Source organism: Canis lupus, chromosome 26, assembly GCF_048164855.1.
Source record: "Canis lupus baileyi chromosome 26, mCanLup2.hap1, whole genome shotgun sequence".
NCBI lineage: Eukaryota > Metazoa > Chordata > Mammalia > Carnivora > Canidae > Canis > Canis lupus.
Window position 1 is genome coordinate 2536493 of NC_132863.1, and position 8234 is coordinate 2544726.

The 8234-nt window shown below is 44.9% G+C and overlaps 1 pseudogene; it reads left to right on the forward strand.

Annotated features, from left to right (window-relative positions):
• The first annotated feature begins 286 nt into the window (after positions 1-286).
• On the forward strand, positions 287-1029 carry LOC140618858 (Y-box-binding protein 1 pseudogene; annotated as a pseudogene).
• The last annotated feature ends 7205 nt before the right edge of the window (positions 1030-8234 follow it).

Below are 8234 nucleotides of genomic sequence, written 5' to 3' on the forward strand. Positions count from 1 at the left end.
GAGCCCTGAGTAGTCCCACCACTGACATTGGCCTAGTTACCACATGCCCCAACTCCCCAGCCACCATCCCCCACCGAGAAAACAACCCAACTCTAGTCACCATCCCCACAACTATGAATACTGAGGCTCAGACCCAGCAGCCACCCACCATCCTACTCTCAACACTGCTCATACCAATCTAGGCATTAGGGACAGCCACCCAGCAAGTGAAGGCTCAAGCAGCCTCACATGGGTGGTGCCTACTGGTGGGTACAAGGTCATCGCAATGAAGGTAAGCAAACAGTAAATGGTTCAAGTAAGAAACAGAAATGATATCAAGGAAGGTGTATCTGTACATCATATTGCCATAAAAAAATAGCCTCAGGAATTAACTTCACAGTCGGAGTGGGAGAGACTATGGAGTTTGATGTTGTTGAAGGAGAAAAGTGTGAGGAGGCAGCAAATGTGAAGGGTCCTGGTGGAGCTCCAGTGCAAGATGGTAAATATACAGCGTACCGTAACTATTATAGACACTATCCATGTCACAGGGGTCCATGCAATCACCAGCAAAGTACCAGAATAGTGACTGTGAGGAAAAGTAGGAGGGGTCAGAGAGGTTGGGCCCAACAGCACAAGCCCAACCGCAAGCACAGTTCCCATCTCTGTCCTCGTGGAGAGCCTATGGGCATCGAACCCCATGTCCCAACCCTCCTGAGCAGGAATAAGTGATGGAAGGTGCTGACAGCCAGGGTGCAGGAGAACAAGGTAGTCCAGTGAGACAGAGTACATATTGGGTTATAAACCATTGTTCTGCATGGGCCTGCTTGCCAAAGAGAGCCCGGAGAGGACGACAATGAAAAAGCTAAGGAGAATCAAGGGGGTGAGATCCAAAGTCAGCAGCCACCTCAGTGTCACTACCATCACAACTTCAATTACTGACAATGATGCCCAGAAAACCCTAAACTACAAGTTGGCAAAGAGACAAAGGCAGGGAATCCACCAGCTGGGAATTTGTGTCCTCCCAAGTCTCAGCAAGGGGGAGCTGAGTAAATGTATCTTCTCTGTCATCACTCTGATTCATCACCCAACAAGAAGAAATGAATAGGAATAAGAAAGAAACTTTTAGCCCGCTGACTAAATAACGAGAATCTCTGCATTATCTATGCAGCATGGGGCTTTATTATTTTTACCTAAAGACATCTCTTTTGGGCAATGACAAACATTTTTTTGAAGCTTGGTTTTTCTCAATACATCTTTAAAGATTCTTAAGTTGTTTCATATCTGGTGGAGTTGAGAGTTTTAATAGCCTCATTTTAAACTTGTAATAAAAGTTTACAACCTGATTCTTTCCAAAAAAGTCAACAAACAGCAAGCATCTGTTAATAAAGGTCTTAAATAATTGTCAAGAGAAAATAAGAAAAGAAAGAAAGGAAGAAAGAAGGAAAGAGAGAAAGAAAGAAAGGAAGGAAGAGCAAGGGGAATCATAGCCATATACATAGGAGGCCATGCAAGGACATGGAGAGACAACAGCTGTCTACAAGCCAAGGAGGGGCCTAAGAAGAAACCAGTACTGCAGATACCTTGATCTTTCACTTCCAGCCTCCAGAAGTGCAAGGAAATTAATTTTGGTTGTTTAGCCACTCAGTCCCTAAGTTATGGCAGCCTGAGCAAAGGCATACACACGCCTACCATCAGCCCTCAGACGTGGGCAAATCACTTAAAAGCCTTGTATTCCTCATGGCATGAGGGTCAGTGCTGGATTATAATTTAGCCTCAACAAATAAGTGTCAACGGCAGTAGTAACAGCAAGGAGTCATTCTCAGCATGTTTGATCAAATGTGCTGGTGTCAAGACAATAGAAACTGAAGGTGAAGGCAGGAGAGCATGAACTGACGTGTGGTCTGTGTCCTGGCCCGCTGCTGCTGCCCCTGCAGTCGAGCTCACCTCTTTAGGGCTTGACTGTCTCATTGTAAAATAAGGGTAATAATAAAGAGACTCTTCTCAAAAGGCTGTCCCTAAAATCTGCATAAAATAATTCAAGTAGAGAATTTAGCACGGTGACCTGCATAGCATACAGACACAACAGGAGTTGGCTATTTTTTAGTTTTTTTCTAATAATAATTATGGCGATAATTAAAAAAGCACAGTCAGGTTAGGAATTTGTCTCAACACACTGCAGAATGAAATTTATCTGCTTAGAAAGATAAATCTAGTTACAAAGAGGTTTTGAAACCTGTTTGGAACATTTGTCTGCAGAGGAAGAGTTGGCAAAGGCCCATCTCCATGTTTTTCTCATCAATCTTACAGATTATTTTGTTCCTTACTTTATAATGATAAATGTTTTTTAGGAGATGTGAAACAATGACTGAAAATTAGACAAGATAAAAAGCTACCCGAAGCTCATGAATTAAGGTTGTGATATTTTTATATATTTTTCCTGTCTTTCAAAAAAGTCTTTTTATAGGCACTACTTATTTGTACCTGTACACAGTCTAAAGAGCCAAACTGCTCTACAAATTTCCATGCCTGGGGCAGCCTGCCCTTTCCCAGCCCATGCTCTAATTCTTCCTGATGTCCTTCAACTGATGCTTCCGGTTTACCTTCCTATGTCCAAATCACATACCTATGTTGCTACATTTTGATTTTTCAGACCTAGAATAGCATCTATCGACTTTTTTTTTTTTTTTATAAAGATGAGATTTAACTCCTCTGGTGCCATTACCAGAGTGGTGAAAGTTTTTAATCAGTACCCAACTTGCCAGATGAAACAGACTTTAATCTCTGACCACTCTGTCCTGGGATGCAGGACGTAAAGGCAACATGCCCAACATCTTTATCCAGCAGGAGCCCAGTGACCACCTCTTTTACCTCCTCACCCACTTGGAATGGGGATGGCTGCCACCAGAGAAGAGCCAGGCCATGTGAGGTCATCTGGATGCAGAGAAGCCACAGCCATAGTTCCCCCTTGATCTCTTACACTGTCCTGGTTATGTAGGCCCGAGGCTGGTGTGCCAGCTCACAGGCTCCCCACTTCAGGGCTGTCCTAGAGATGAGGGGTTCTAGGACAAACCAGATGGACACTGCATTCGTTTCTCATTTATCTTACTTTTATAGTCTTCACAGAAGCTGTATTGTTAGAGGACAGACTCAGGTCTTATCCTCAGGCTAGCCTTGGGAGGCATGGGCCTGATACTAACCTTTTATTCATACACACAATTCTCCTTGCCTGCAACACACACACACACACACACACACACACACACACACACACAGGGGCACAGATGATCATACTTCCAACCTCTGCTCAGCATAGCTATTTTGCAGTTTTGGTGAAGTCCCCATTCAGGGTTTATATTCTATGACTATGTCACTATCATTGACAGATGAGCCCTGTAGTAAACTGTACTTGATTTTTGTCTCCTGTGTGAATTTTTGTTTTCCCTGGAGTTCATAATTGTTTTTAGTTTTTACTTTTCAAATACAATCACTAATTTATTCCCAAATTCTTCTCCAGTAATTTAAATTAAAATATTCATGCCAGATACTCTTTTATTTTAACATACTTTATGTTTTAGAGCAGTTTTAGGTTTGCAGCAAAATTGAGTGGAAAGTACAGAAAATTCCCCTATCTCCCTGTCCCCACACTTGTCCCCACATCCTTTCCCACTATCAACATCTCCCATATCCCTACATTTGTTATGATTAATGAACCAACATCAACACACTATTATCACACAAAGTTCATAGTTTACATTAGGGTTCACTCTTGGTGTTGTACATTCTATGGGTTTTAATAAATGTATGATGACATTATTATAATATTACACAGATTAATTTTACAGCCCTAAAAATGCTCTGCCATCTATGTATTCATTTCTCCTTTGCACCTAACCCCTGGCAACCACCCATCTCTTTACTGTCTCCATAGTTTTGCCTTTTTCACAATATCATATAGTTGGAAACATACAGCCTTTTCAGATTGGCTTCTTTCACTTAGTTATATACTTTTAAGTTTCCTTCATGTCTTTTAATGGCTTGATAGATCATTTCTTATTTCTGAATAATATTCCATTGTAGGAATATTCCACAGATTATTCATCCATCTTAGGTGCTCTACAATGTCTTTCTATTGAGGAAGTTTCCCCTAGAGCCTCTATGCCTCCATCAAGGTAGAAGTCTAGATCTGGTGCATGGCTGCCATTCCAGCACCTTCACCTGGTGTTTGCCCTAGGACTCCCCTTTCCTCTCCTGTATTGGATTTCCTGCTTCTTAGAGTCCATGCCTCCATGTTCTCTGATTCACTACCTCAATTTTGTAAAGTATAAACTCTAATAGCTTCCTGGGAAAGAGAGAAGGGAAGAAATATTTTTGAAATTTTGCACATTTGAAAATATCTATATTCTACATTCATACTTAATTGATTGGCTAGGTATAGAATTCTGGGCTGGAAATTACATACTTTCAGAATTGAGAAGGCATTGATTTATGTCTTCTAGTTTCTGGAGTGGCTGTGGAGAAATTGATGCCATGTGCCCCTCCATCCCCACCTTTTTTTGGTGTAAACCTTTATGGTTTCTTTCTAGGATGCATAGGGAGTTTTGGTGTGGGTCTATTTTCATCCAGTGTGTTCAACTCTTGGAGGGCTCCTTCAATCTGAAAATTCCTGTTCTGTAGCCATTTCTTAGCCAGATTAGCAGTATATATTCCATGTGTGTGGATTATGGTGCATCTGGCTGGCTTCCCTGCTCCTGGCAGATTGAGTTGCCCCCTTCTCCACTGTAGCCACTTCAGTCCTGGAGGAAGCTGAGTCACTTCCTGGGGCACATCAAAAATATTAAAAGTGCCATGCTTGCAGGTGAATTTTCCACATATTTGAAGTAGTAATAGCTTAATAGGAGCTAAAAACCCCACAAACGTGCAGACTCCAATGACACTAAATTGTTGTGCCTAAAGAGAAATGCCCAGCCATTGTTAGCTACTGAAAGATGAACAGGCTATTTGGGATTCCTCCCTGGACTCACCCAGGTCAGTCCCCTCAAGATGTTTAAGCCAGTGGCTCAGGGGTGAGCACCTACATTAGAAACAAGAGTCTGACCTGATAGGATTCTGTCACCTGACAGTTTGGATTTATCAGTCTTCAGGCACTGAGGCTTCTCACACACGGAGCTTGCTTCTATTCAGGTCAATCTCTGCCACATCAATGATGTGGTCCTTTTTCCTCTAAGGAAGATCTTTTGGGTGTTTGATGGCTTAATAATGGCTGCTGTTTATGAGAGGTATGGCATTAGGCTTTATATATGTTGCATTTATGCCTCTGTGCTGTGATGCTGAGCAGGAGTTATTTCCCTACTACAAGGAACGAACCAACATCACCAAAATCTGGCAGAGATCAGATTAACATCTGGGTCTCTTTCAATCCACGTCCCCAGCTTTCTCCATTGGGCAACACTACCTCTTGGTCAGATGCAACTGTATATGTTGATATACAGGAAAAGTTATGGGAACCTGTAAGGTGACCCCTGTGAGATAAGGATGATGGTGGATCTCTTCCTACAAGGAAGGGGGGCTATATGCACTTCAGGCCAAGTCATGCAAGATAGACATCTACTCCGTAGGTAGTACAGGGACCATTAAAAGGGACACTGAACCTACACCTAGAGCCTGAATCAGAGTGCAGGCTCTGACACTCAGCCTCTCTGAGCCTTAGGTTTCTCCTCTAGAGATGGAGGATGGGAATGTGGCCTATTTAGGGTTATGGGACTCTGTGAGGACCAAGATGAAGCATTTTTAGTATGCCAAGCATTTTTAGTAACTGTGAAGCACTATGTGATAACAACCGCTTGGTGTTGGCCATGCAGACATGAGGACCAGCTGGCCCTATGGGATTGCTGCTTACTTAAGTAGCTAGTAGGTTTTCTGCCCAAATAAGGGATAGGTCTTTTGCTTTTCCTTTTGGAAAGGAGTGACTGGCATTTCCCTGGATTGACACTGGGACTCTTGACTCTTGGGGAGTGAGAAAAGGTGTGCCTTAGGGCCCAGTGTGGAAAGAGCTTTTGTCTTTGCTGGGTGTGGTGCCCCTTTTGTTTCAGCCAGGATGGAGGGCAGGGTCTGGAGGAAATAGGAGGGACAAGAGGCCATCTCCTTGTCCACCTTTGTCCAGTTTCACTGCTGACAGAGGCATCTGTTTCTGTGTCCATTAAGGCTCTACTCCCAGGGTCAGTAATGGCTTCCAGGTCTTACCAGTGGTGAGTGACACTAGAGGATGGGCTGGACAAGGGAGGGCGATCTGTTTGAAAGAGCAGGATGGGGATGTTTGCAATAAGCCTTCCCAGTCTGAACTCTGAAATTTATTTGTTCTTGTTATTAATGGCAAATGCAGAATGACAAGCATGAGATGTGCTTCTGGGTGTTTTAACGCACATCCTTCCTGTTGCTAGCCCTGGAGAGGCTAGTCAGAGTCACTGTGGATTGAGCCCTGAAAATGCTCATTGTTTTGCATCCTTTGTAAGTGACATCTCTATTTTGAGATGAGGAGCCTGGGTTTAGAGGAGTGAAGTAGCATCGACAGTTAGATAGGGGCCTCATGGTGGGGCTGGAATAGGAGCCTGGTATGGGACATAGGGGGATGCTACAACACCTGGGTTGTCTCAGTCATCTATTAAGAGTTGACACTCCTTGTTTGTCTCCTGCTTACCTATCAGATGTGGGATCTACACTGTGCTAGATTGAACAGCATCTCCCATCTTCATGTTCTCCTGGAACCTCAGAACCTCAGAATGTGACCAAGAAAGGTGTCGTCTCACAGAGTCATTGCAGGTGAAGTTAGTTAAGGAGGGGTCCTACTGGAGTTGGGTGAGCTTTCATCCTCATAGGAATAGAAAGGACACAGAGACAGACGCACATAGAGGGAAGAAGGCCATGTCATGATTCACCAGAGACTGAGTGATGCCACTTGGGGTCCCCAGAAACTGGCAGAGGCAAGGAAGGACCCCTCCCTGGAGCCTCTGGAAGGAAGCATGGCCCTCCTGACCCCTTGATTTTGGACTTGTGGCTTCCAGGACTCTGTGAGGAACCACTGCTATCGCCTTAAACCATTTACATTTGTGGTCATTTCTCACAGCAGCCCTAGAAAGGAATACACACACTCAGCATTGTTTGGACATGAGCTGGTCAGAGTGCAGGACTGTTAGGTCACATCAGATGAAAGCTTTCCTTCCCTGTAACACCTGCTTTGGGGCCTGGCCCACAGTTTATGTTACACATGCTTGCCCATCCCTGGCTGCCTTTCCTACTTAGCTGGGGAGGTCACGGGTCCCACCCAGAAGTGCTCCTTCCTCAACTTCCGCAGAAGGGAGGGTACTTCCTGGACTCTGGGTCATCAGAGGCTCAGAGCACCACCCCAGTGTTCCCTTCTGTGGTCTCTGAGAGGCAGATCCCTGGAGAAGCCCAACCAAGTGGCTCTCTCAGACTCGGGCAGCCTCCAGGATAGAGACAGTGAGGGGAATCTTGCGAAGGAACGCTGGGCTTTGAGCCTGTGCCGGAGAGCTTCATCTCTGAAGGACCCATATGACCCATTCCAGGTTGGGTTGGAGCCCAGTCACCAGCATCAGTGAGGACAACTCACCGCATCGAAGGGTTTACACCAGCCTGTTAGAGACCCCAAATCTGTTCTGAGTGGGCATTCCAGAACAGTTCCAATCTGGCTTGTTAGATGTAGTCTCATGGTTGTGGATGCGGGGAGAACCTCATGGAGGCTCCGCATATTCCCTGCCCAAAATGTGGATGATGACGGTGTTGGAGAAGGTGATGATTGTGGGTTTCTCCACTGCGAAGGTACCGCATTTCATTTTCATGGAGTCCAGCCTGCCCGCAGCAGAGAGAAGGGACCTAAGCTCTGCCACCTGGAGGGGAAATGTCTACACTGTAGAGGCTGCATTTAGGCAATGGGCTTGAGCAATGGGAACCTGAGTGAGGTAGTGGGGTTCACAGCAGCTGCCTGGTTGACATCAACAGGCTCATTAGGATATCCACCTCAAAAGAGCTGTAGGCCTTAGCTGACCAATGGGCAGCTGACACCCAGGCAAAGATGCCAAAAAGGGAAAATTGCATGTGTTCCCACACCTCTCCCCTTCTCCCCTTCATCACAGCTGTCCCTGCCCCAGCACTGCCTTCTGGAAGACAGTCTGTCCTTTGCTGCCCTGCTCACAGCTCCCTTGCAGGGTATTCAATAAACTTCTATCTCCTTTGCTGTGCCA